The sequence below is a fragment of the Camelus bactrianus genome, chromosome 9 (genome assembly GCF_048773025.1).
Source record: "Camelus bactrianus isolate YW-2024 breed Bactrian camel chromosome 9, ASM4877302v1, whole genome shotgun sequence".
Lineage (NCBI taxonomy): Eukaryota > Metazoa > Chordata > Mammalia > Artiodactyla > Camelidae > Camelus > Camelus bactrianus.
In genome coordinates, this window is record NC_133547.1 from 46,759,420 (window position 1) to 46,785,347 (window position 25,928).

Sequence of the window (25,928 nt, forward strand, 5' to 3'; positions counted from 1 at the left end):
TAAACTTCCATCAAAGGCCCTTTGACATCTTGATTTTCAAAGCCACTACAAGAAACTTATATTTATCCTAGTGGGACTCAAAGGGTTGAGGTAGGGGGACCCAGTAATCAGAATCTCCCTGTGGATGTATCTGTCTGGTTCCTCTCCCCACTTCCTTCCATCACCCCTTGGAGAAACAACAAGAATTATGTTATCTCCAGGTGGGGAAATGTGTTGCCATCACTCAGCCTTGTCTTTGCCCCCTTTCTTTTTCTAAACAAGAAATACAAGTATGCATTTATGACATAGCTGAGAAAAGGCTATCCTTTTTTGCCTCTTCCTTGCTGTCAGATAAAAGCAGACACTGGGAGAGGAAAATCACACTGCAGGCACGATGCTCACCCAATGTTTCTCTATCCCCAGATATTTTCTTTGGAACTTGCTCTTCTTAGAACGGCAGGGGCAGCTGAGGGTGGTTTACAGCTGCCTTTTTACAAAGACAGCCCATTTTCAAGAGAAAGAATAAGGACACTCAGGCTCGGAGACAGTGTCTGGGCTCGAATTTCACATTATACTTCCTAGCTGTGTTCTCTCCCTGGGCCACAGTTTTCTGCCTGCATGTGGAGGTAATAATATTTCCTAGTTTGGGGGTTATTAGGAATTCAAAGAACAGCTGGCATTTAATAAGTACTCAATAAATATTAGCTCTCATTATTTTTATTGGGCATCTAATTATTAGATTATATACCAGCCGGTGTGTGTGTGTGCATGTGGGTACGCAGTGTATACAGAGACCCCCACTTACTATGTAATATTTATTTGTTTATTGTGAGTCTACCCCAATTATCAGCAAAGGAGGTACTTAGTCTGTTTTATGCACTGCTGGCTGTTTGCACCTGGAGCAATACGTGGGCATAGCAGGCACCCTGAAACATTATTTGAGTAAATGGTTATTTAGGAAAATATATACATACATGTGCCCACACACGTATACGCACACATACAATTACACTCACATATTCATCCACAATTAGCAATCTAGCGTGTTTTCTTTCCAGGAATCTTGATACTAGCCTAGAGGGTGATAAAAAGAGAAGATTGTGAGAGACTGGGTGAGCGCAGTCCAATTTCAGGAAATATCTTAGTATACAAATTCTGAGGTTTCAAGAAAAGCAGTAAACACAGAAACTCTGCAAGAGGAGGGAGTAGGAAGTGGTCCCAAGTGAGGCGATAATGAAGAGGAAGTCGATAGGGGAAGTCGCAGGGGAGCCCTGGGAATCTGGACCATTCGGGCCGGTGCTGATTGACTTGCCCGGTCACATGGCTCCTGACTTCCGCCCCCATCAAGGGAGGCTGCCCTGGAATCTCACGGGGTTTCTGCAGGGCAGCTTTGTACCCTTTCCTGGCTTCCTCTGGACCATGTGTGCAGTGAGGCTGTGGCTGCCTCCCAGTAGCCATCAAAAAGTTGCTTTTCTATTTAGGTCAGTTTGCTTAGTTTCTTGGAGCCTTGGGGATTGCTTTAAATGACAATTCCTGGACTTTTTAAGACCTTCGCTGAGTCACTGCTTAAGAACTTTCCTGCAAAGAATTCCGAGAGTCATGGACTACGGTGATAGGCTGCAGAATTACAGCTGGAGCAACAGGCTCCAGCAGACAGCAGCTGGTTTTGAGGCTGCTCCGTGCTTAGCACAGGGGTAGAGAACCCCAGGAATTCCTCACAGGGAAGCTGCTCTGGTGTAGACCTTTCTCCACAGGCTCTTCTCCCAGGAGTCACAGGCTGCCATGACCTCTAATCCTGTTCAGCTTCTCCTGGAGAGCCAACCCCCCGACTCACCCGCCCATCCACTGCTCCATCCCCGGGTCCCTGGAAAGAGTCCAAACATGAGTGCTCAGACTAAAGAATGTGAGCGGCTGGCGTGGATTGCTTCCTGGGCTATCTGATCTCCACAGAAACAGCAGGGATCCACATAAAATGCAGTTTAGCAATCACACACTAAGCCATAGGTCTTAATAATGTCAGTCTTCCTCATCTGGGAATCTTTGAGGTTTAGGGGTACTCAGCAGAATTCCATTAGTTTGGCAAATTGATGATGTAGAAAGAGAGCTCTTTATCCACTTACACAGTAAACCAGGGTAAACGACGTTAGCAACAAGCTTGCCTACAACAGCGATTAATTACAAATGGTTTTATTTAGTTAGAAATGGTGGGCTTTCAAAATGAACTCATTCATTTGAGCATTCTTCATTCATCAAAAATATAGTGAGAATTTGCTAAGTGGAAGGCTGCTCGGCAAGTGGAGAGTAGGGAGATAATTAGGATGGAATGAATGCTGATTTTGCTGCAGGTTAATGTTGGCTGCTTTCCCAATCTTTGCACTTGATCTTTGCAACAACTCTGTGAGGGAGGTGTGGCAAAGACGGGTACTTGTCTCCCCTTATCCATTCTCAGCTGCCTTCTTTTAGTAACAGGACCTCTCCTCGCCTTGAATTTTAGCAGTGCATGTGACTTCCTAGCTATTCCTGAATTGGAAGATGGGAGAATCAGATTCTTGGGGCTGATAAACATTTCCAGGCCTCCCTTGCAGCTAGGTGTAGTCATGTGACTAAGTTCTATCCAATAGGTTTCAAACAAAAGTGATATGTACAACTTTGGGTTGAAGTCCTCACTGTGGGAGCTATTTCCTCTCTGCTCACCTTCCTGGGAACTGGCAGTAGATATGGCTGAGGGGCTGCAAGTAAACTTTAGGTCATCTGGGCAATGGTAGAACCATGCAGCAGAAGGAACCTGGGTCCCTGGCTGGCCTCAGAGATCAGCTCCTGCCTGTCCTCAACCATCTGCCCACCTCTGGGTCATTACATGAAAGGACAATAAATTTCTAGCTTCTTTGAGTCTTTCTATTTGGGGTTCTCTTGCTGACATAAGCTCAGTCTTTACAGTTCTACTCTAGTGGATAAGAAATCTATCCTGAGGTGAAAAAAAATGAAGAAGTTAGACAAATTTTCTAAAATCACCAAGGTGATTCGGACCCCAGTCTGTTGTGTTCCACTACCCCATACGATTGTCCCTAAAAGAAGCAGAAAGACACAATGGTGAAATCCCTGGGCTTCTCAAGAAAAGTTGTGCTGCAGAGGTTTTAGCAGCTGATCTTAACCAAAAGCTTGACAGAAACGGGGCGACGCAGCGTTCACTGACACCTGCTACGTGGCCGCCAGGCTGGTGTGCACTTTACAGACACTGCAGTGAAGACATAGATGTTCTCAAAATATGCACAACCTCAGATGACATGTGCTTAAACGACAATGAGTTTCCAGAGGTGGAGGACAAGAGTGCTCTCTCCTTACTTAGGAGAGGGCGCATCCAGCTGCATGGGATCAGGAATGCCTTCAAGGAGAAGGTGGCCCTGGAGTTGGGTCCTGCAGAGTGGGTAGTATGTGTCTGTGGGAAAGGGCATTGCAAGTAGAGGGAGCAGTGGGGGCAAAGGACACGAAGCAGGCCTGCACCAGAAGGGGTCCCTAATGGGCACTCCATAGAGGGTGGCAATGACAGTGGGCCAGACTAGAGTAGGGGGCTCTCCAGGGGCAGGCCAAGGAGTTCAGACTTCATGTGCTGGGCGCAGGGTGGTGGGTGTCGAGGGATGCCTTTAGAGTTCTGAATAAGATGGTGGGAAAAGCAAAGATTCAGGGTTAGTGAACATTTCCTAAGCCCTTACTGGGCCCCAGGCACTGGAAGAAGACAATTGTGTCTGTACTGTGGAGGACATGGTGGTGGAGGACAGACAGGAACCTGGAAGGCCAGCGAGGAGGCTAACCAGGGAGCCGCAGCAGTGGCTGGTGGAGAAGGCTTGGGCCAGGATGTAAGAGATGCTGTGAAAGCAGGACTGACAGTGTTTGGCAGCCGACTGGGAGTGGGAGGAAAGGGAGAGAGAGGAAACCAAGATAACTTGGAAGTTTGTTTTTGTCTAGAAGCTGGAAAGGAAGAGAATTACTTACAGATAAATTCTGACCAGATTTCCTCTTAATTAACACAGTGAATGAGAAGTTCTACAATGAACTAAAAAGACCTCTCTTTTCTGAGGAATAGGTTACTATTAGATAAGCAAGCGAGGCATGGTCATAGCGCATGGTGTTGCTCTGAAGAAGAAAGTGATGGCGGAGAATTGGGATTAGTGAGCCTTTGACTCTACACTTTTGAAGACCAGAATTCATGCTTTGCCTGGGAGTGGTCCTGGCTGAGAAGACCATGAGCGGTGTCACCAAAGCTCTGGTGTATGACTCTGATTTATTTTTTTTCATTAATTGTCAGATAACTATTTTTTAAATTTAATTTAATTTAATTTTACTTTTTTTGTATGTTATTATTTATATGTGGAATCTAAAAAACTAAACAAACAAGTGAATATAACAAAATGGAAACAAACTCACAGATACAGAAAACAAGCTAGTGGTTACCTGTGGGGAGAGGGGCGTGGGGAGGGGCAAGATAGGGATAGGGGATTAAGAGTTACAAACAACTGTGTATAAAATAAATAAGCTACAAGGATATAATTTACATCATAGGGAACAGAGCCAACAACATAATAACTTTAAATGGAATATAATCTATGAAAATACTGAACCACCATGTTGTACACCTGAAACTAGTATATTGTAAATCAACTATACAATTTAAAAAAGAAATATAAAAAAGTGACTATCTCACTATCTAAATCACAGCTTTCTAATTTTGAAAAATAAAGGTATGAGTCTTTTAAATCTGTAGCTTTATTTGAAAGTTTGAAAATAGCTTGAGGAATCTTAGGCATCTCAGTAATGAGTGAGCAGGCTATCTAAATATCCAACTACAGGCTCCATGCACATCCACTCAGAACGCTTCTCGGTGTGGGCTGTGAGAAGTTCATAATCCTCCTTAAATCTGCCTTCCTCTTTCTTTGCCTTTCCCGCTCGTATCTTCAATCCCCGTGCATCACAGGACCCATTTAAGCAATCCGGAAGTGTTCGAATCTCACAGTACATAAAAATCAGAGTTAAAGGCAAGTGTTCAACCAATCATGGTCAAACACAAGCTAATGAATGGAGAGCTATAGGCTCAAAGAAGTCAAATATCCTGCATTCCTGAGAAATCTAATCAGTTTCTCATTCCGGTGAATATTTTCACGTTGTATCTGCTGCCGCCGACCAAGTGGGTGTACCTTTTTGCGAGTTGATTTATTACTAAGAAATTTTAATTGGGAAACTGGAAGAAAACATTTGGCATCTATGTATTTTGTTTTTCTAATTCCCTACAAAAAAAGTCAGAGATCAGTTTCCGATGCGGGCCGGGGCTAGAGGGGGCGGGGCTAGAGGGGGCGGGGCTAGAGGGGCGGGGCTAGAGGCGCGGAGGAATGTTCTCTCTGAGGTGCCCTGAAGCTAAGTCCACACACTTCCTTTTATCGTTCTTCAGCAGGTTCTGTGGTGACCCGGTTTCCCTGCTCAGGTCGGGAAGCTCACTCAGCAGCACTGCAGCATCCTGGGAAGGCAACTTGGCAGCAGCTTTTCTTCTCGCCAAGCCTTGTCCATCACATCCAAGATGCTCTCGTCTCTGCTGCAGCTGGGCCTTGTCACGTTGGCACCTGGCCCACCGCAGCATCTGTCCCCACCGACCCTACTCTGAGGACTCCCAGCTGTCAGCTCCTGTGTGGCTCAGGGTGGGGAGGGCAGTGGGGACACTTGCAAGAGGAGCAAATGGCTTCTTTTCTTGGGCCTCATTATTCAGGGCCTCATTATTCATCCAATGATCATTATTTTACATCAGCTGTTTAAGAGGCACTGTTCTTAAAGGCACAAAGCTGAATTCCAAAGGGACTCACCTTCAGAGACCTGCAAACAGTCCATGGGGAATCAGAGAGAGATGGATGATTACAACCCGATGTGGAGAAGTAGCGCTAGAGACAGGCCCAGGAAGGATGGGGGTGGCGACAAGGGGCAGCTGGCCCCCGATGGCAAATGTAAGGAGCCACTGTGTCTTCCCGCAGTTCACACCAGGGGTGTTTTCAAGTCTTCATGCCTCCCACCATACTCAAGACTGCTGTGAACCCTTTGTGTTTTCAGTTCAGTTCTTATTTTCATTCAAATGTCCAAATTATGAAATATTTCAAGCATGCATGAAAATACTGAGAGTAATACCATAGGAGCTAAGTGGTGGGTTTGTATGACTGGAGCACAGACCCTGGAGCTAAACCACCCGAGCTCAGTCCCATACTACCTGCCACCGACGTGTGACGGGGGCTGCACCCAGCTCCCTCCTCTGACACAGGGACAGCCGCAGCCACCACATCAGGTTGCTGTGAGGTTAAATGAATGAACACTCCTAACGGCCCAGAACGGTGCCCAGCACACAGCCGGCAGAGATGTGCTAGTGTCTCCAGTTTCTAGCAGGCAGTGTGGTTTTTGTAGTCCAGCTGCCTGCATCTGAATTCCATCCAGCTCTGCTGTCCGGTAACCGTATGATCTTGAGTAAGTTATGTCACCTTCCGGTGCTCCAATTCCTTCACCTGCAAAAATGTAGATTGTATTAGAACAACCTTATAGAATTGTTTAAAGGAATTAAGTAAGTTAATACCTGGAAAGCTCCTACAAGAGTTCAGGCACATGGTGAGTGCCTACAAACAGTATCCATTTATTATTACAGAATAGAAACTCTGTACCCTCGGTCTTAACAGGTGCTAACAGTTGCTATATTGGCCTCAGATCTTTTTTATTTTTCTATGAAATGAAATGTTACAACTAGAGTAGAAGCCCCATCCTCCATCCTCACTCCTTTCTGCCCACCTCCAGGGCTATCCACTCTTTTGACCATGGTGTGTCTCCTTCCTGTCCGCGTGGTATTGCTTTCTCATTATAAATGACTGACTCTGTTCATCCGTAATATATATCTATAGACAATGTATAGATCTGTGTTTATGTTTTAAGTGCTATTGGTCTCAGACTGGATATATTCATCTGTAACTTGGTTTTTCTCCTCTTCCCCCACCCCTCACGCTCCCTCCCCCTGCCTTTGTTTCCGAGATTTATCTGTGTTCTAGTTCATTCATTGTCACTGCTGTGTTGTAGACACCATTGGATGCATAAACCAGAGTTTATTCATCCATTCTCATAGGTTGGACAGTTGGGTTGTTTCCAGTTGCTGCGATAACAAACGATCCTGCATCGGCCATCTTTGTATGCACACCCTCTTGGAAGTGCTCTGATTCAGGGGCTTCCAAGTTTTTCTAACTAGTCTCTATCTATTTAGCTCTGCAAAGCACCAGACAAGTGTCTTTGATCTCAGTATGTTGAGGGTTGTGCCAGTAACGTAGATACATTGTTTTATTTAATCCTCACAGTCATTCTGCCAAGTAGTGGGCAGAGGAGAATGTTTCAGAGCAGGGACTCTGGTGCCAAATACCTGGATTCAAGTGTCAGCTCCTCCACACACCAACAACAGGGCTTTGAGAAAAATCACAGAATGCCTTGGTGGCTCAGGTTCTTCCTGTACAAAACAGAAGTGGTAATTGTACCTCTTTGTGGGGGTATGGGGAAGATTGAGTGAGTTATGTAAAACTCCTAGAGCAGTGCCTGGCACACAATGAATGCTATGTAGTTGTTATAATCAGGCAGTTTTAACTTTTTCACAGGAGGCTCAGAGAAGGTAAGTAACATTTACAAATTCACCCAGCTAAATTGGAGGCAGCCCTTTTGGGGTATGGATTAGAAGTTAGACATGCCTTACATTGCAAGCTTCCAGATCCACGCCCTTTACAGTAGGCCACTCCCTCCTTATGTGAAATTTAGTGTCGGTACAATAACTGTCTCTCTGTGCAACTGACTCAGCCCACGAGATCTGGAGCCAAGAGCGAAATCACTGTACATGGCCCCTCTTTCTGAAGCTGCAGCATGCATCCCAGTGAGCAGAAACTTGTCACTGGACTAATGCACAGTCCTCCTAACTGGCTTGCCTCCCTCCACTTATGGCAACCAGAGTGATCTGTTAGAATGTAAATCAGGACAAAGGAGCCAAGGCAATACAATGGAGCCAAGACAGTCTCCTTAACAAATGATGCTGGAACAACTGGACAAACACATGCAGAAAGGTGAATCTACACAGACCTTGCACCCTTCACAAAAATTAACTCCAAATGAATCACAGACCTAACTGCAAAGTACAAAACTGTAAAACTCCTAGACAGTGACATAGGAGAAAACCTAGATGACCTTGGATGTGGTAATGACCTCTTAGATACAACACCCAAAACATGATCCATGAAAGAAATAATTGATAAGTTGGATTGCGTTAAAATTAAAAACCTCTGCTTTGTGAAAGGCAACATCAAGAGAATGATAAAATGAGAAGATAAGCCACAGACTGGGAGGAAATATTTGCAAAAAAACACACCTGATTGATAAAGCACTGTTATCTAGAATATACAAAGAACTTTTAAAACTCAACAGTAAGAAAACAAACAATCTGATTTAAAAAATGACCTGAAGACCTTACCAGGCACCTCTCCAAAGAAGATATACAGATGGCAAGTAAGCACATGAAAAGATGCTCCACATCATATGCCATCAGGGAAACGCAACTTAAAACAACAACAGGATACTGTTGCATGTCTAATTAGAATGGCCAGAATCCTGAGCACTGACAGTGCCAAATGCTCGCGAGGGTGTGGAGTAGCAGAAATTGCCAGTGGAAATGCAAAATGACACAGCCGCTTTGGCGACAGTTTGTCAGTTTCTTATAAAACTTACTATACAATCCAGCACTCCTTGGTATTTGCCCAAAGGAGTTAAAAAGTACGTCCACACAAAGAGCTCCATATAAGTGTTTACAGAAGCTTTATTCATGATTGCCAAAATCATGAACCAAGCAATTAAAGCATTCTTCAATAGGTGAATGGATAAATAAACCTTGGACAACGGAATATTATTCAGTGCTAAAAAAAGAGCTATCAAGCCATGAAAAGACATGGAGGAACCCTAAGTGCATGTTACTAAGTGAAAGAAACCATCTGAAAAGGCTTCATATTGCATGATTCCAACTCTATGACATTCTGGAAAAGCTAAAACTACGGTGACTATAAAAAGATCAGTGGTTGCCAAGTGTGGGAGGGGAAGATGTGAATACGCAGAGCACAGAGGCTTTTTAGAGCCATGAAAGTGCTCCTTTTGATGTTTACTGATGAATACACACCATTGTACACTTGTCCAAACCCACAGAATACCCAACACCAAGAGTGAACCCTAAGGTAGACTGTGGACATTGGGTGATGCTGTGTCAATGCAGGTTCCTCTCCCATAACAAGTGTACCATTCTGGTGAGTGACACTGATAACAGAGGAGGCTTTGTATGTGCAGGGTCAGTGGGTATAGGAGAAATCTCTGTGTCTCCACCTCAATTTTGTTATAAATCTAAAACTGCTCTAAAAAGTAAACTCTTTTTGAAATTGTAAATCAGTGCCTGTCACTTCTCTGCTCAAAAGCCTCCACTGGTTGCCCACCACACTCAGAATGAGACCCCAATTCCAGACCCTCAGGATGTGTTCCCTGGCTTCCTGTCCACCTTACCTCTTCCCCTTGCTCTCATCACACTGGCCTCCTTGTGTCCTTGAACTTTGTACCTCATCCCACCTCAGGGCCTTTGCATCTGCTATTCCTTCTGCCTAGAAGCCGCTTGTCCTGCATCTTTATGTGTCATTGCCTTGTTTCACTCGGGTCTCTGCTCTGATGTCATATGAAGCAAGAGGTCTTCCCTGAACCCCAAAAGAGCTCTCTCACCCCTTACCTGCCATCCTTTCTAACCCATCAGAGCCAATGCTGCCCACGGCTCCAGAGCAGGTCTTTTTGTTGCTGGATCTTTGGGAGGTCCTGGGGGCCTGGGGAAGGGCTGGTGTGATGAGGATGGGGGAGAGGAGCAGTGGACAGCAATTATTTGCCCATTGGTAGAGAGCTCTCTTATTTTAGTATTTTAACCAGTAGGGCTGTCCTGGTCCATGCCATTGGATCACTAGAGCTATGCCAGGCAGTTGTAGGCACTCGAGAAATGTTTGTTTGATTGATTTTGGAAGGAGGGAAATATGGATGTGCTCTTGCTAGAGCAACACTTTAGGGTGAGGAAGTCCAAACTGCTTGAGGCATAGGGGAGGGAGGTGGAGAGGGGCTCCCAGCTGTTGGATTTGATGTTGGAAGCCAGGGAAGTGGAGAAGGACCAGTCTCCTCCTCACTGGTGGCCACTGCTTATCCACTGCAGGGTAAAGGGCTCTGCTCTTGTGTCGTCCACTGGAAGTCGCTCCTCTGGTCTGCCGTGCCTGCCGTTGACTGTGCTGGTGGGGTTGGCCTACTGCTTTGGGGATCTGGCTCAGCTCCTAAAAGCACTGCTCACTGCATGCGGGTGGCCACGGAGAGAAAACTGGGGCGTGCGGGCGGGCGGAGGGAGCACTCCTCGGTCTGCTCTGCCTGTATTGCCCGCCCCACCACCAAGGCTCTGAGGACATACAGGGTGTCCAAGGGCCTCATACTCTGAAGGGCCCTACACTTGGTACAATACTCTTCTATTGACATCTGAAAATTTCAATAATTTTTTATTTTATTATTTATTTTAGGGGGAGGTAATTAGATTTATTGATTGACTGATTGATTTTTAATGGCGGCACTGGGGATTGAACCCAGGATGTCATGTATGCTAAGCACACACTCTACCACTGAGCTACGTCCTCCCCCTGGAAATCTATCTGAATAATTTTTGAATAAGGGACCTGAATTTTCAGTTAGCACTGGGCCCTACAAGTTATGTCGCTGGACCTGAGGGTGTCAGTCCTGTAAAACAGCCTGGCCAAGCTGGACCCCACCCACAACAATGATTTCTCACTGTGGCTGAGCTCTGAGCCTGCCTGCCTCCAGCTTTATACCCTCAGGTGGGACACAAAATTAGGCAGACGTTTTAAAGAGCTCACTTATTCTCCCTGAGCAGAAAGAACAGCCCCAGGATTTATGATTCTCTGATAGGAAGAGAGATGCCCAGAGGTCCAGGTGTGCGGAGTACACAGGGAATGCATGGTCCGTACGTGTGCACACCTGCACACACCTCCAGTGTTTCAGTTTTGTTTGTTGGTTTGTTGCTGACTGGATAGAGCTATCCTGATCACTGAATTCTGGCTTCTCAGACTCTGGGAAGCCCAAAGAGTTTCTTCACGGACACTTGCTTTTGCCCCATAAAAGCCCCAGGTGAAAGAGAGGGAAGACAAGAGGACTGAGTTTAAAGCTGCGGCTGCGTGAAGTTCTGGTTCCTTTAAGTTCCGGGGTTTTTCCAGGGACTAGGAAGCTCCCAGAGGCAAGGTCTGTGTCAGTTGTCTCAGGACACCTAGCACCAAGCATGGTGCCTTGAGCATAGCAGGGCTCAGTCAGTGTTGCTTTTGTAATCAATATATTAAGCCACTGGCCCATTCCACTGCTGCCGCCTGGGCCCCTGCTCTGTGTAGGCACAGGACTAGTCTGGGGGTGGGGTACAGCCATGAGGAGCACGTCTGCTCTGGGCTGCAGACTGTGCATCTCACTCTCTAACCTGACCTCAGACTCAACATGCCCAAATGTGAGCTCACGTGTCACACCATGCCGGGTCCCTGACCCATGTTCCCTGCCGGGTGGACAGCATCATTATTCAGAGCGGGGACTGGGGGCATCAGACCCAAACTGTGCGCACGTAGATACTGGCCAAACTCCTTCGTTGAGTGTGTTACTTTACTCTCTGTGCCTCAGTTTCCCCCGAGAGTTGCAAGGATTGAATGCACTATGCATGTAGAATCATGTGTGCAGGATACCACGACCACCTACTCAGGCACTCGAGCTAGAAGACCGAGAGTCAGGTTTGATACCTCCTTCTTCTCCAACCTGCATCCCCAAGTTCTGTCAGATTCCCTTCTCAGTGGTTGAGGGATCCATTCAGTGATCTCTCTCTTTGTCACCGAAGCCCTGGTCCGAGCCACCATCATGCCAACTGGGCCACTGCAACTGTCTGCAGTTGGTCTTGGCGCCCCGCTCTTGTCTGTTCTGTTCTTCACACTACATTGATCTGATCATGTCACCACGCTTACAAGAGCCTCAGGGTTTCCAGCCTCCGCCCACAGCCCTGCCCCCTTTGCTCTCTGCTCTACCAACAAGGGCACTGCTGACATTCTGAGGCAGATCACTCTTTCTTGGGGGATTGCCCTGTGCATTGTAAGGTGTTTATCAGCCCCTCTGATGTCTACCTACTAAATGCCAGTAGAAACCTTCCCCCAACTGTGACAAAAAAAATATTTCCAGACATGGCCAAATTTCCCCTGGGGGGCAAAATCAGCCCCATCGAGACTCTCTGATGTGAAGTGCTGTCTTCTCTCCCAAAACGAGGGAACAGGCTGCTCTTTCTGCCTAGAGCTCTCTCTGGGTCTTGCCCCTGTTCCTAGTTAACCCCTTCTCAGCCTCAGAGTCTTCATTCCATCATCACTTCCTCAGGAGAAGTTTCTCTGACACCCCTGCCTCCCTTGTCCCCCATCATAAACTCATCTAACGTGGAGTACATCTCCTATGGGGAATATACTACACGATAATCAAAATCAATGGTTACCCACCTTGTTGTGATTTTGCCGTTACTTGTATGATTATTTGATTGACGTCTGTCTCACCCAAAGGTTGTAAGCTCCATGAGGGCAGGGACTGGCCCATCATCTTATAACCCCAGGATATACTGTGTGCCTAGTACCTGACACATGGTTGGCTGTCCACCATGCATGAAGATACAGCCCCTCCCCTCCCAGAGGTGCTTTCTAAGGAGCAGACAGGCAAGAAAACAAGCAAATTCAACACGAAATTCTGTGATGAGGTAATTCTCCATTGGGCGCACATGGAGTACATAACACAGTCTTAGTGGGGGTCAGGGGTGCTCCTGGAGGAGAGGGTATTCCAGACCCTGTCAGCAAAGAAGTGAATGAGGGATGGAAGAGAAAGTGTGGGGGACACAGGGGCTCCAGGTGGAAGGATCAGCTTGAGCAAAGACTCAAAAGTGAGACCGCATGTCCCTCAAATCCTCTTAACACGTCAGCTGTCTTCTTTCTAACTCCTGCTAAGTCCTGGCTTAGGCGACCCATCTGAAGGAGGTGGCAGTGGAGGCAGAGAGCCCCCGCTGGCTTTCGAGTAGGGGGTCCACACAGCCCAGTCTGGCCAGGACTGTCTTGGGTTTAGCGTTGAAAAGTCCCACATCCTAGGAAACCCCTGGTCCCTGAACAAACCAGACAACTTGTCACTCTGCGTGGGGTTTGTCCACGGCCATCCAAACCACCTGGAAAGAGCAGCAGGGCATCTGACCATCTTGGAATAATCTCTGGGTTTGAGTCCCAGTTCCATTCCTCCCAGCCCTGCAATTCTGGGGCAGTGGCGTCTCCCTTTCCTCCCCAGGCCTCCCTGCCTTGTGCGTCTGCTGGCGTAGGGCCTAATGAGAGCCCGGCTACGAAAACGCTTTGTAAGCTTTGAAGTGTACGGAATTTTTATTATCATTCCTTTCTGGATCACTCAGGTCTGGAAGTCTTGGAAATCCCTGCGGGGCCCTACCAAGGACTCAGGGAGGCTGCTCTGCTCCCTCCTCGGTGAGTGATCTGCCCGCCAGGCAGCGGCAGCCAAGGCGCGTCTGGACGGCCGCCCCCTGGACTCCAGGCCTGGCCGTCTCCTCTCCAGCTTGCACCTCCTCTTCCTTTCACTGGAAGAACGAACACATTTAAAGCTGAGAGGCATGAAATCGTTCTATAAAATGCCTGTCTGATGGACAAAAGCTTCCCAATTCCTTCGGAGAGTGGGCATGCCACGGAGCAGAGCTTTCCCAGGGCTCCTCCAAGTGAAACACGCGGGAGGGAGGCCTTGAAGCCAAGAGGCGGGCACAATGGGTGGGCCCTGGTCGTAAAAGCAGGCGCCTGCATCCTCTCCTCCAACCTCTTCCTGGAAACTGTCCTTTTCTCCCGCTCCCCAGGGCTGTTTACTCTGGTTCACCTCCCGACTGGGTGGCTCACCTCCACACAGCCAACACAGAGGCTGCGTGCGACCTGTGACCGTGACTGCCTCCCAGACATCCCGGCTGTGAAATAAATCCTGAGCAGGCGAGGCCAGCTCTGTAGTTTGGAGGCTTCTGTGAGTGTTAAGGGGGCTTGACAGTAGCTCGTAAGGCCTTGGGATAGGGTCACCAGAGAAAACATGGGATGCTCAAATATTTTATTTATACTAAAAAGTATTTGTTGTTTATCTGAAATTGAAATTTAACTGGGCATCCTGCATTTTTATTTGCTAAATATCATGACCACCCCCCCCCCCACCTTGGGAGCCTGTTTCTGAGTCAATTTTTCACTTCCTGGTGGGACAGGCCCAGGCCCTGGCCCTTCATTCATTTCCACCTGAGACTGCCTGGGAATCTGTTGACCTATCAGCAGGGGACAGGAACCAGACTGGACCCAGAAATCTCAGCCAGAAATGTAACAGTGAGATTTCTGGGTCCAGTCTGGCTCCAAGGGAACAGTCATGGTGGAGCTGAGTTTGCTCTCTTAACCACCTGCTGTCCTGCTAGACATAGAAAGATCTGCAAGGAGACTCAGGCAAGGCAAGGGGAAAACATGAGAGAAAGGAGTCAAGCCATAAGTGAACTTAGCAACAAAATGCTTGGCAGGAAGTCCTATTTACTCGAGAGAAACCACATGCATAGTTCGCTCTGAGCTTTTTTTGTAATTAACAGGGAGGAGGAAATCAACACTATTTTAAGATTCCCAATATCTGTAAGTTATAAAGTTCAAGTATCAGGGGAGAAGGGCAACCATCTGTGGAATTAAGATAAAAGGAAATTGTCTCTACTTGGTCTTTGAAGAGCCACATATCCAAGGCCTCACAGCTGCTCAGCCAGAACTTGAACTACATGGTTCCAGAACCCACATTTTCAGACACAGCCCCACTCTGCCTCTGGATTTGGACCCAGAGTTCCTCATAAATATTTGTTGAATGGATAAGTGATTGACCAGTGAAATCAAAACAGTAGCTCAGGAGTGTCTGGAGCAATGGGAGGGCAGATTGATGTTGCGATGTTCATTCTTATGTAAGAGTTGTTTATATGAAGTGTTCATGCCTCAGAGACTGCCTGTATCAATACTAACCTTAGCACAGTCCCAAACACCAAAGCAAACAAACTTCTAAATGTATTCATCCAGAGAAGCAGCGCTAATGGCTTCTTCGGCAGAACCTAAGAATTTGTTTAGAATCAACCTGATAGGAATGGAATTTCACTCCCAAGAGTTTCACAAAGATTCAGTCATATTCTCTCTCTGTTTCTCTGTCTTCCCCTTCCTCCCCCACAAGACTTTTAGATGGAAACAAGGCTTGAAATCAGATATGGGGCTGCTCTGATAGATACAGAGAGGAAATTTTAAGTTGAAAACTGCTTATAAAAGTCTTACAGCAACTGGAAAAAAAAAATGGAAACTTTAACAGCTAAATCCCAGTTCAGCTTACACTTCATGAAATAAAAAATCCTTCAAACATGATAACCATTCAAAGAGGCCCCTTACTCAGCATAGTTGAGCCAAACCAAATCCATGGCCTGTGCGAAGGCAGCAGATGGCCTCAAATCCATAAAAATCCCCAAAGCTCCATAATCAGTCTTATATTTTCACCAAACAGTGTCTAAAGTCTGGATCGCACCTCTTAAACTGAATGCCTGAAACTAACACATCTTGAGCATCCCCTGCAGTCAGTCTGGTACCATTTCTGGTTCTTTCACACAAATTCCCTCCTTTGGGACCAACAACAACCCTGGGATTTAGGTTGGGCAGATATATTTATCCCTGTTTTGCAGTGAAGGGCACAGGCTTAGAGAGAGAAAGACACTTACAAGAGGTTGTACAGTGAGTAGGGACCCTCTTGAGAACTGCGAGGAACCCACCCTTTAAACCAAGGCCTTCTGCTCTCTTGCACTTTGCTCTCTTTGACCTCTAACGTCCACTGAAGACACGAACCCCTCCCCACCGGAAGTTTGGAGAGCCAGGAAGGAAAAAGGCTGCCAGGTGCTAGCTGAGCCCAGCTCCACATCTTCCAAGAAACCTGATTTTCCTGCTGGTGAGGACAAGGAAAGGTAAGAGCTTCAGGCCCAGCTTTTGCAATCTGCTGTGTGGAGCACCACCAGAGCACTCTCTGCTGAGGCTTCCCAGGTCCTGGGTTTTGGGTTTTCCCTCCCTCTGCTGTCATGGCTGAGCTCCCCTTTACTGCAGCGATGCCTTGGGAGACCCGGCCCCATCCTGCAGAGGCTTCTGAACAGAAGCCCACTCGTGCTCCAGTAAGCTCTGCCTCTCACTGACTGTGTGCTGCGGAAGCTCTCCTGGGGTTACTGTGAAGGTTGAAAAGGGTGAAAACGTAGAGATAGCACCCAGCAATTTTCCCAGCGTGCTAGTTTTAGTGATCCATAAGCTTATGTTCCTTTATTGAGTCATTCATCCACTTACTCGGCAATTTTTATCGAGCACCTACTATATGCTGAGCACTGTTCTCAGAACTGGGGGTGCAGCAGTGGACAAAAAAACTGTGCCCCTCAGGAGCTTACATCCTACGGTAGAAGCAGATAAAAACAGAACAGATAAAATAAATAATTGTGGTGTGTAATCAATATAATGAAAAACTGGGTGATGTGATAGAGAATAGTTGATGCAGGGAAGGCCTCTTGAAAGAGGTTAGATATAAGCTGAATTCTGGAGGATGAGAGGAGCTGGCTGAGGTGTGAGCCTGGATGACAGCTTGCCAGGCATAAAAACCTCAGCACTGGGACTGGGGTGGGAGGGACCTTAGACTTTCCCAGAGATGTTGAAAGATCTGTGGGACTGGAGTGCAGGAAGTGAGGACGAGGAGCTCAGGGGCTAGGGTTGCAGACAAAAGCCAAAGCCAGATCTCACGACCCTTCGAGGCCACGGTAAGGCGGTTCAGCGGCCTGAAGGAAGGCAGGGAGCCCACCTTGCAGATGCACCTGGGAAGAGCAGACCGGCGGGGGGCATCGAGTATGTGGGGTGTGGGTGCACACAGGTGTGCGTGTGAGCGAAACGCCTGAAAATACACCCTCACAATACAAAAATCAACAACTACCAGAAGTGCAGGGAGAAATGGATAAACCAACAGCTGGAGGTGGAGATTTTAACACATCCCACTCAGAAACTGAAAGAACAGATAAAAATCATAAAATCCACAGAGATAAAGAAGATCTGAAAATACAGTAAATAAATATATGACATAAACATTCTTTTTTTTTAGCATATGTGTTGTGAGTACACAAGGAACATTTACACAACTATCCATGCACTTATTCAATAAAGAAGCTTCAATAAACCAAAAGGATCAGCAGCATTCACCCTATGTTCTCTAACATATGAAAGTAAAGTAGAAATAAATAGCAGAAAGATTTCAGCTTTCAAACACCGATACGTATGAAACTAAATGGCATCACTTGGGTTGAAAATTAATTCATAGGAGAAATAGCAAAATAATTAGAACTAAATGACAATGAAAACACTGTGGAACTTAAAAGGTAAGTATATGGTTTAACATACATTTATCAGTCCACAAAGAATAAATGCTGGAGGGGGTGTGGAGAAAAGGGAACCCTCCTACACTGTTAATGGGAATGTAGTTTGGTTCTGCCACTATGGAAAGCAGTATGGAGAGTCCTTAAAAAAACTAAAAATAGAGTTATATAACCCAGCAATCCTACTCCTGGGCATGTATCTAGAGAAAACTCCAATTGGGAAAGATACATGCACCCCAATGTTCATAACAGCACTATTTACAATAGTTAAGACATGGAAGCAACCTAAGAGTCCATTGACAGATGACTAGATAAAGAGACGTGATATATATGTACAATGGAATACTACTCAGCCATAAAAAAGAATGAAATAATGCCATTTGCAGCAACATGGGTGGAACTAGAGATTATCATACTAAGTGAAGTAAGTCAGACAGAGAAAGAAAAATACCATATGATATCACTTACATGTAAAGTCTTTTAAAAAAATGATACAAATGAACTTATTTATAAAACAGAAACAGACTCACAGACATAGAAAACAAATTTATGGTTACCATAGAAGAAAGCAGAGAAAAGGGATTAATTTGGGGATTTATACCCTAAAATGGAATTTTAGGATTATCAGATACTAACCACTGTATATAAAATAGATAAACAACACAGTTGTACTATATAGTTCAGGGAACTATATTCAACATCTTGTAATAACCTATAATGAAAAAGAATATATATGTATAACTGAATCACTATGCTATACACCAGAAACTAAAACAACATTGTAAATCAACTATACTGCAATTTAAAAATTAAATAAAATACATTTATCAGGATGCAAGGGAGATGGGAAAAAAAGTAAATTAAGCCTTCAACTCTAAAAATTAGGAAAGAAGCAACAGAGCAAGCATCAAAGAAATAAGATAATTGGAATCATAAAAACCAGAGCAAAAATCAATAAAATAGAGTGACAACTACAACAGCAAAAAACGTGTTCTTTCAAAAGGCTAATAAGACAGGTCTTTGTCAAGACAGACCATGGGGGGAAAGACAAATATGAATAAACAACACACAGAGAAATAAACGTAGACATAACAGAAATTTTAAAGCACAGTTATGGACTGAATGCCGAAGCCCTAATTCTGAACATGATGGAATTTGGAAGCAGGGTCTTTGAGAGGTAATTAGGTTTAGGTGCGACCATGAGGATGGATCCCATGATGGGATTAGGGCCCTTGTGAGAAGAGTTAAAAGACACCAGAGCTCGCTCTCCACCCCCCACCCCCAGCGCACACACTGAGGAAATGCCACGTGAGCGCACAGCGAGAAGGTGGCTGTCTACAAGCCAGGAAGAGAGCCCTCACCAGGAACCAAATCTGCTGCCCCTTGATCTTGGACTTCCCAGCTTCCAGAGCTGTGAGAAGACGTCTGTGGTTTAAGCCTCCCAGTCTACAGCATTTTTCTAGAGCAGCCCAAGCAAACTAAAACAAGCACATTATGAAAACTCTACACGAATAAACTTTTAAATCTATCTGAAAATATTTCTGGAAAAATATAAAACAAAAATTGATAAAGAGAGAAACTGAAATTTGAATTGACGGATAAGCACTAAATGAAATGAAATGGTAATCAAAGGGCTCTCCTAAAAATCCCCAGGGCTGAGTGATTTTTCATATGAATTTTACCAAATTCCCAAGAAGAGATAATTCCTATCTTAGACAAGTTCTAGGCAATAGAAAAAGAATGAAAACATTTTTCCCATGAGGCTTGTGTAATCTTGTTTCCAAAACTGGATAAGAATAGTTCAAGAAAATAAAAATATGGGCCTATTTCACCTTGAATATAGATGTGTAAATCCTAAACAAAATATTAGTTGAACAAATCCAGCAGTGTATTGGAAAAAAAAGAACATCAAAATCATAATAATCATCAAATATCTTGCATTTTATAATACAAGAATGGTTCAATGCTAGGAAACTCTATCAGTGTAATTTTCCATATTATGAAAGGAGAAAGTAATTTGATTAACTCAGTGATACAGGAAAAAAATATTTGGTAAAACTCATCACTTGTTTATGTTAAAACTCTTAGAGAGTAGAAAGAGAAAAGAATTTCCTTAACTTGATGACGTTTATGTACCCAAACCTTAATATTAATCATACCAAATATATACTATAGAGTATTTAATACAAAATGTTAATGCTACACCTGATTGAGTAACTTCAAGTATATTTCCTTTAAGATCAGGAATAAGACAAGATGCCCACTATCATCATTATTTAACATAGAACTGGAGGCTCTCACCACACATTAAGAAAAAGAAGTAACAGGAAAAGAAATGAAACTGTTGCTCTTGGTAGGTAACTTGATCTCCTACACAAAAAAAGCAACAGAATCAATAAGCATTAAAACTGATGAGAGAATTCAGCAAGGCTGTCAGAAAAAAAGATCACCTTATAAAAGTCAGTAGCACTTTTGGCTGTTATCACAATATATTAAAACTATAGCAAGGTAAACATATGGTCTAGGAGCAGGGAAGTGCCTTGCTCAGACCCATGATTATAGGGTGACCTGAAATGAAGATATGATGAACCCCATCCTCTGATCCTGGGGTCAAACCAGCCAACAGGCAAAGAAGTATGGTTATCAAAGGGGCAGAGAGATGGAGCAGCAGCTGGAGAAACTGTGGGACTAAGAGAGAACTTCAAGGTGGGAGAGATACAAGGGCATGTTAGTCTAACAGGAATGATTCAGTAGAGAGACATTAATGATGGCGAAGAAAGAGGAGAGTGTAACAAATACTCTCCAAGATGAGAGGGGATGGGATCTGCAGCCCAGGTGGTGAGACTGGTCTCATATGCAGAAGAGACACATCTCAGGTCTAACGCGAAGAGGAGGGAGAATGTGCTGACCTGAGAATATGGAAAACTTGGTGGTGGAGAGAGGACAGAGACTTCCATTTGCTCCATAAAACATGAAGCGAGGTCGGCAGCTGAGAATGGGATGAGGAAGAGCTGGGGAGAAGATGTGCGAGTCTTCAGGGCAGAAAATAAGGCACAAAATAGTCCTAAGTGGTATGATACAAGCCTCAGACTGGCTTTGTAACCCCAGAGCCCACAGCTGGCAGGTGCTCAGTAAGGGTGTGTTGAATGACTAAGTTGGGGAAGGGACAAACAGTGGGGACCCAGAGGGCTCGGGTGGAGACCTGGGCTGGGTGGACTGTTGGGGTAGGGAGCTTGGGCCTGGATGACGGAAAATCCCAGATCACTAGATTTGGGAGTCAGAGACCGGGGATACAGATCTGATGCCCCCGCCATGGGTTCTGTAAACTCCTGTCTCAGCTTTAGTTTTTCTCATCCGGAAAATGGGGATACTGCCTGCTGCCTTCACCTCACAGAGCTGATGTGAAGATTGTGTGGCTTCCTTGCCACTCCCTTTCAGACCCCTTCTCACCCTTTCCTGCCCTGCTCGGTGCCCTGGGATGCTCATCTCAATGGACTGCAATTCCTGGTTCGTTTGTGCTCTGGCTTTGCTTGGGGCTCAGCCAGTGGGAGGCACCAACAGTGGTGGGAACAGAAGGGGAGGACAGAGCATCTAAGGACCACCCCCACCCCCACCGCCCACAAGCCCCAGCTCTGCTGCGATCCAGGCGATGCCCCGACAGTCACAGCTCCCATTAGGCAGCCCCATATCCCTGGCTCCAGCTCTCATGGGCTCAGATAACACCCTTCCCTCTTCTCGCCCCCCCCCCCCAGCATTAGGGTGGTAAGAGCCCCTCCTGCTTCTGGTCCTGGGGTATTTCCTGTGGCCTGCCCAGACCTCTGTAAATAATCCGTTCATTAAGTTCTTATCAGTCTCTTTTGAGGGCGCCATTCATTCCTGCCAGGCCTTGAACACAAAGGCCAAGGACAGAAAGGTCATCCAGGTGCTGAACAAAGATGAGATAGATGGAGGCAGGCACAAGAGGTGACACGCGTACACAGAAGGGCCATTGGTAAAACCTGCCGTGGGCTGACCACGCGGAGAAGGACGATTCTGCTGCTTCCCTGTGGCCTGGGTGCCTCCTCCCCCTGAAATGGGGAGAATGTTCTGTTCTCCAGGGACAGAAAGAGCTCAGATGAATGCTGAAGTGTAAGGGGGTTGCAGAAACCAAACCTCTATGGTCCCACCCAACAGAAGGCCCAAGGGACAGGTAAAAGCAGGCCCTGCCCTGGGGCTCAAAGTGTTCCTGGAAGCCACTGACCTGTGACAAAGGTGCTCAAGTTTCCCACAAGAAAAAATGGGCTTGCCAAGGATAGGGCAACAAACAAATCATTGATAAGGGAAAGAAAAAAATCATGGCTGAGACTAGCCGCTCCTTACATAAGTAGGTCTGCAGTGATGAGTTGCTCTCTCCTGTCTACTCAGTGTGCCCTCTTAGGTTGTGTGTTCCAGGCCAGGGAGAGGAGGCCGGGTCCAGGATCCCAGCTCTGTTACGCAATGGACAAATCCTGTTCATCGCTGCTCGGCCTGGTTCTTTTTCCAGCTTCCCCAAAATAAACCCACTGGGCCAGGCCTGACAGCACCTGGGCTTAAGGTCATGAACTCTGTTCACTATTATGTCTCCTACCCCTACATCCAGTGGGGCCAGCTCTGTCATGAGCACAGGACCCCTTTATCTCTCTGCCTCTCCCCCTTTGCAGCCAGCCAGACCCCGACTGGCACCTCTGGAGCAAGGCTTGTGTGCTGGAATCTGTGGACCTGAGTTGTTCAAATTTAACTCCTTGCCTTGGAGCCTCGTGTCCTCATGAATAAAAGCATGAATAACGGCCGCCCCAGGCTTCCCCTAAAGTCCCTAGCAAGACATCTAGCACACAGAAATCAATCAAGGAAGGAGGTCGCCTCCTTTCGTTCACCTTGGGGTTCTACTGCTGCCAGATGCCTGAGCTTCTGGCTTGTCCCCCTGAATGAACCACTGCCACAGCGAGCACAGGGTGCATTTTCTGGATTTTCCTATTTCCTTCTTAGAGGATGACCCCGTTCCAAGTTTAGGCTCCAACCTCACACTGGCTCAAGCTTCCTTCTTCCTTTTCGCATCCTGCTTTCAGCCTAAACCTGTCTGGGTAATGTAACATCTTTGAGTTCCAAAGATAATGAAACTCTGCTTTGAGATCTATAACATGGGTGGAAATATTCTGTCTTTGCCAAGGGTGGAGCATAGAATGCTGGACATCCTATAAAATTATTTAGCTATGACATTGAAAGACAGAGTATAATTCTGTATACATTTGACTTAAAATGAATATGTAAACTATAATCATCTTTACTTTGATCATTTTTATTGGGCCATTTAGAATATTTGTGTTTGGACAAGATTTGTATAGCTCAGTTCTCTTGAAAAAGCTACCCAAGGATGTTTGGCATGTTTTTGTTTGATAAAATTTCCCAGCAGTAAATGGAGGCATTAAAAATCATACCATAGTGAGACGGGAAGGAAGGAGGCAGGACACAGCCATTAAAGGAATGACACAGCAGTTAGCACCAAGATGGCGGAAAAGTCAACTCTCAATAGACCTGGAGGTCCAAGACGGCGGGAGATTCGATTATTATACATATAATTCGAGATTATACACGTTGCAATGTACTAGCATGGTGAATGACACACCCACGGGCCCCATGACAGTTCTGAAGCTGACCATGGAAGTTCGAAGAGAGGGTGGTGGCCCAGGTCCTGGGAATCCCCACTTCTTCCCCAAAGTAGTTGGAATAATCCTCTCACTTGTTAGCGTATAAAAATTAGCAGCACCTCGCCTCATGGTCTCTCTCTTGTCTTCCAAGAAGGCCTGCAATCTGTCTATGGAGTATGTATCTACCTTTACTTTAACCACTTCCCCCAACTCCACCCCCCCACCCCAGCATACATCTCTCTAAGTAAATCTACTTTTACTCAACTATGGCTCACTCTTGAATTCTTTCCTGCACAAAGCCAAGGACCCTCACCTGGTGGCACACATCCCAGGGACTCAGCCAAGACCTGGGACACAACCATCCTCTCATGCCCCCTACTCTTTCTTGTATCAGTAGCCCAACACGAGTGTTCATAGTGCGGGCATTTGGGGAAGAGACTGCAAGAGGGAGAAGGGACAGTGTACGGAGCAGCGCTCTACTCTCACCTTTCAATCTGTGCTGTTCCCAATTTGTATTACTCTTCTCTATAAACGTCTGTGTCAGCAGAGGCTGGGAGTTTGTCGGTGATATTTTGGTTCTCTTCTTTATTTCCTATATTTAAAAAGATTCTAAATCTATATAGTTTATATATTATATTATTTGAATTATATGAAATTATAAATATAGCATATATTTTATATATACCATTTGAATAGCTTGTTAAGGCATAATAAACAAGAAGGTGCATATATTTGATGAGTTCTAACATATCTATGTGCCCATTAAACTATCACCACAATCAAGATGATGAACATGTCTGTCTCCCCAACAAATGTCCTTGTGATCCTTTGTGATCCCTCCCTCTTTACCCTACCCCACCCATGCCCCCAAAACACTGATCTGCTTTCTGTCACTAGTGATTATTTTGCATTTCTAGAATTTTCTATGAATGTAATCACACATTATGTACTCTTTTCTGTCTGGTTTCTTTCACTCAGCATAATTATTTAAAGATTTATCCACATTGAATGTGTCAATAATCCATTCCTTTGTGTTGCTGAAGAGTATTCCATTTTAGGAATATACCAAATTTGTTTACAGTTTGGGGTTATTACAGTTTATTACAAATAAAGCTGCTATGAACATTCACGTACAAACCTTTGTATGGACTTTCTTTAGGGCAAATACCTGGGAGTGGAATGGTGGAATGAGAAGATAGGTGTATATCTAGTTCTTTAATAAACTACCAAAGTGTTTTCCAAAGTGGTATCTCACTGTGGTTTTAATTTACTTTTTCCTCATGACTAGTGTTGCTGAGTATCTTTTACTGTGCTTATTTGCCATCCATCTATCTTTATTTGATAAAGTGTCTGTTCAGATCCTTGTCTTATTTTTTTTAAATTTGGTTGTTTGCTCTCTGATATTGAGTTTTAGAGTTCTTTATATATCTCAATACAAGTCCTTTGTCATCTATGTGATTTCCAAACATTTTCTCCAAGTCTGTGGCTTATATTTTTATTCTTTTAGTAGTGTCTTTTGAAGAGTAGAAGTTCTTCATTTTGATGAAGTCAGTTAACCACTTGGACTTGCTTCGGCGTTGTATCTGAGAAATCCAATGTCAACTTTTCTTCTGTATTTTCTTTTGTAAGTTTCATAGTTTTAGGTTTAGATTTAGATATTTAAGATTTAGATCATCTAGATCTTTTAGATCTCTTAGATTTAGATAATTTAAGTCTTCAGTTAATTTTTTAGATTTAAATCCTCATTTAGGAAAGCAGAACATCAATGGATTCCATTCTGAACTTATAAATTAAGAAACAGTGGTAGAAGCAATAACAGCCAAGACATAGAAACAACCTGAATGTACATCAACAGATGACTGGATAAAGAACTTGTGGTATATTTATACAATGGAATACTACTCAGCCATAAAAAAGAATAAATAATGCCATTTGCAGCAACATGGATGGACCTGGAGATTATCATTCTAAATGAAGTAAGCCAGAAAGAGAAAGAAAAGTATCATATAATATCATTTATTTGTGGAATACAAAAAAAGGACACAAAAGAAATAGTGGTAGAAGCAGATTCTATAGCCAGAATAAAGAGCTACAAGAGTTAAAGTAGTTATTCCTAGGAAGTGTCAATAGAGGTGGGAAGCACATTGCTTTTCATATCATTATGAACCTCTCCTTGCTATTTTAGCCACATCCATGTATTTGATAAAAATTTAGCAACACCAACAACAACAACAAGAAAAATAAAACAAATCTGTGGTCCCTCCGTCTGTTCTGGTTTTTTCCCTTCCAGTTAGGCCCTTCTTCAATATTTCCAAAGATAGTATGGGGCCATTTTGGAAACCCAGGCCTGGGAGTTACAGGCTCTGCTCTCAGTCAGCATTTCTAACTTCCTCTTCTATCCCTTTCTGGTTTTATTTTTGTGCATATTTATTTCTACAATCAGAATGTAGGCTGCTTTGAAGACTTATCTATGGCTCACCTCCAGTGTGCTGGACAATAACCTGGCACATGTGGATGTTTAAGGATTATTTGATTTATAAACACAGATCTTGTTATCCCTTTGGAGAGCAATTCTGCTCAGCATCTCATCATCAATTGTCTCCCAGCCCTTGGAACCAGTGCAGAGAGTCTCATCAGGATCCTTCTAAGGCAAAACGCTCATTATAAATTTAGATTTCCATTATGTTTAAGAAAGTGATACCAGA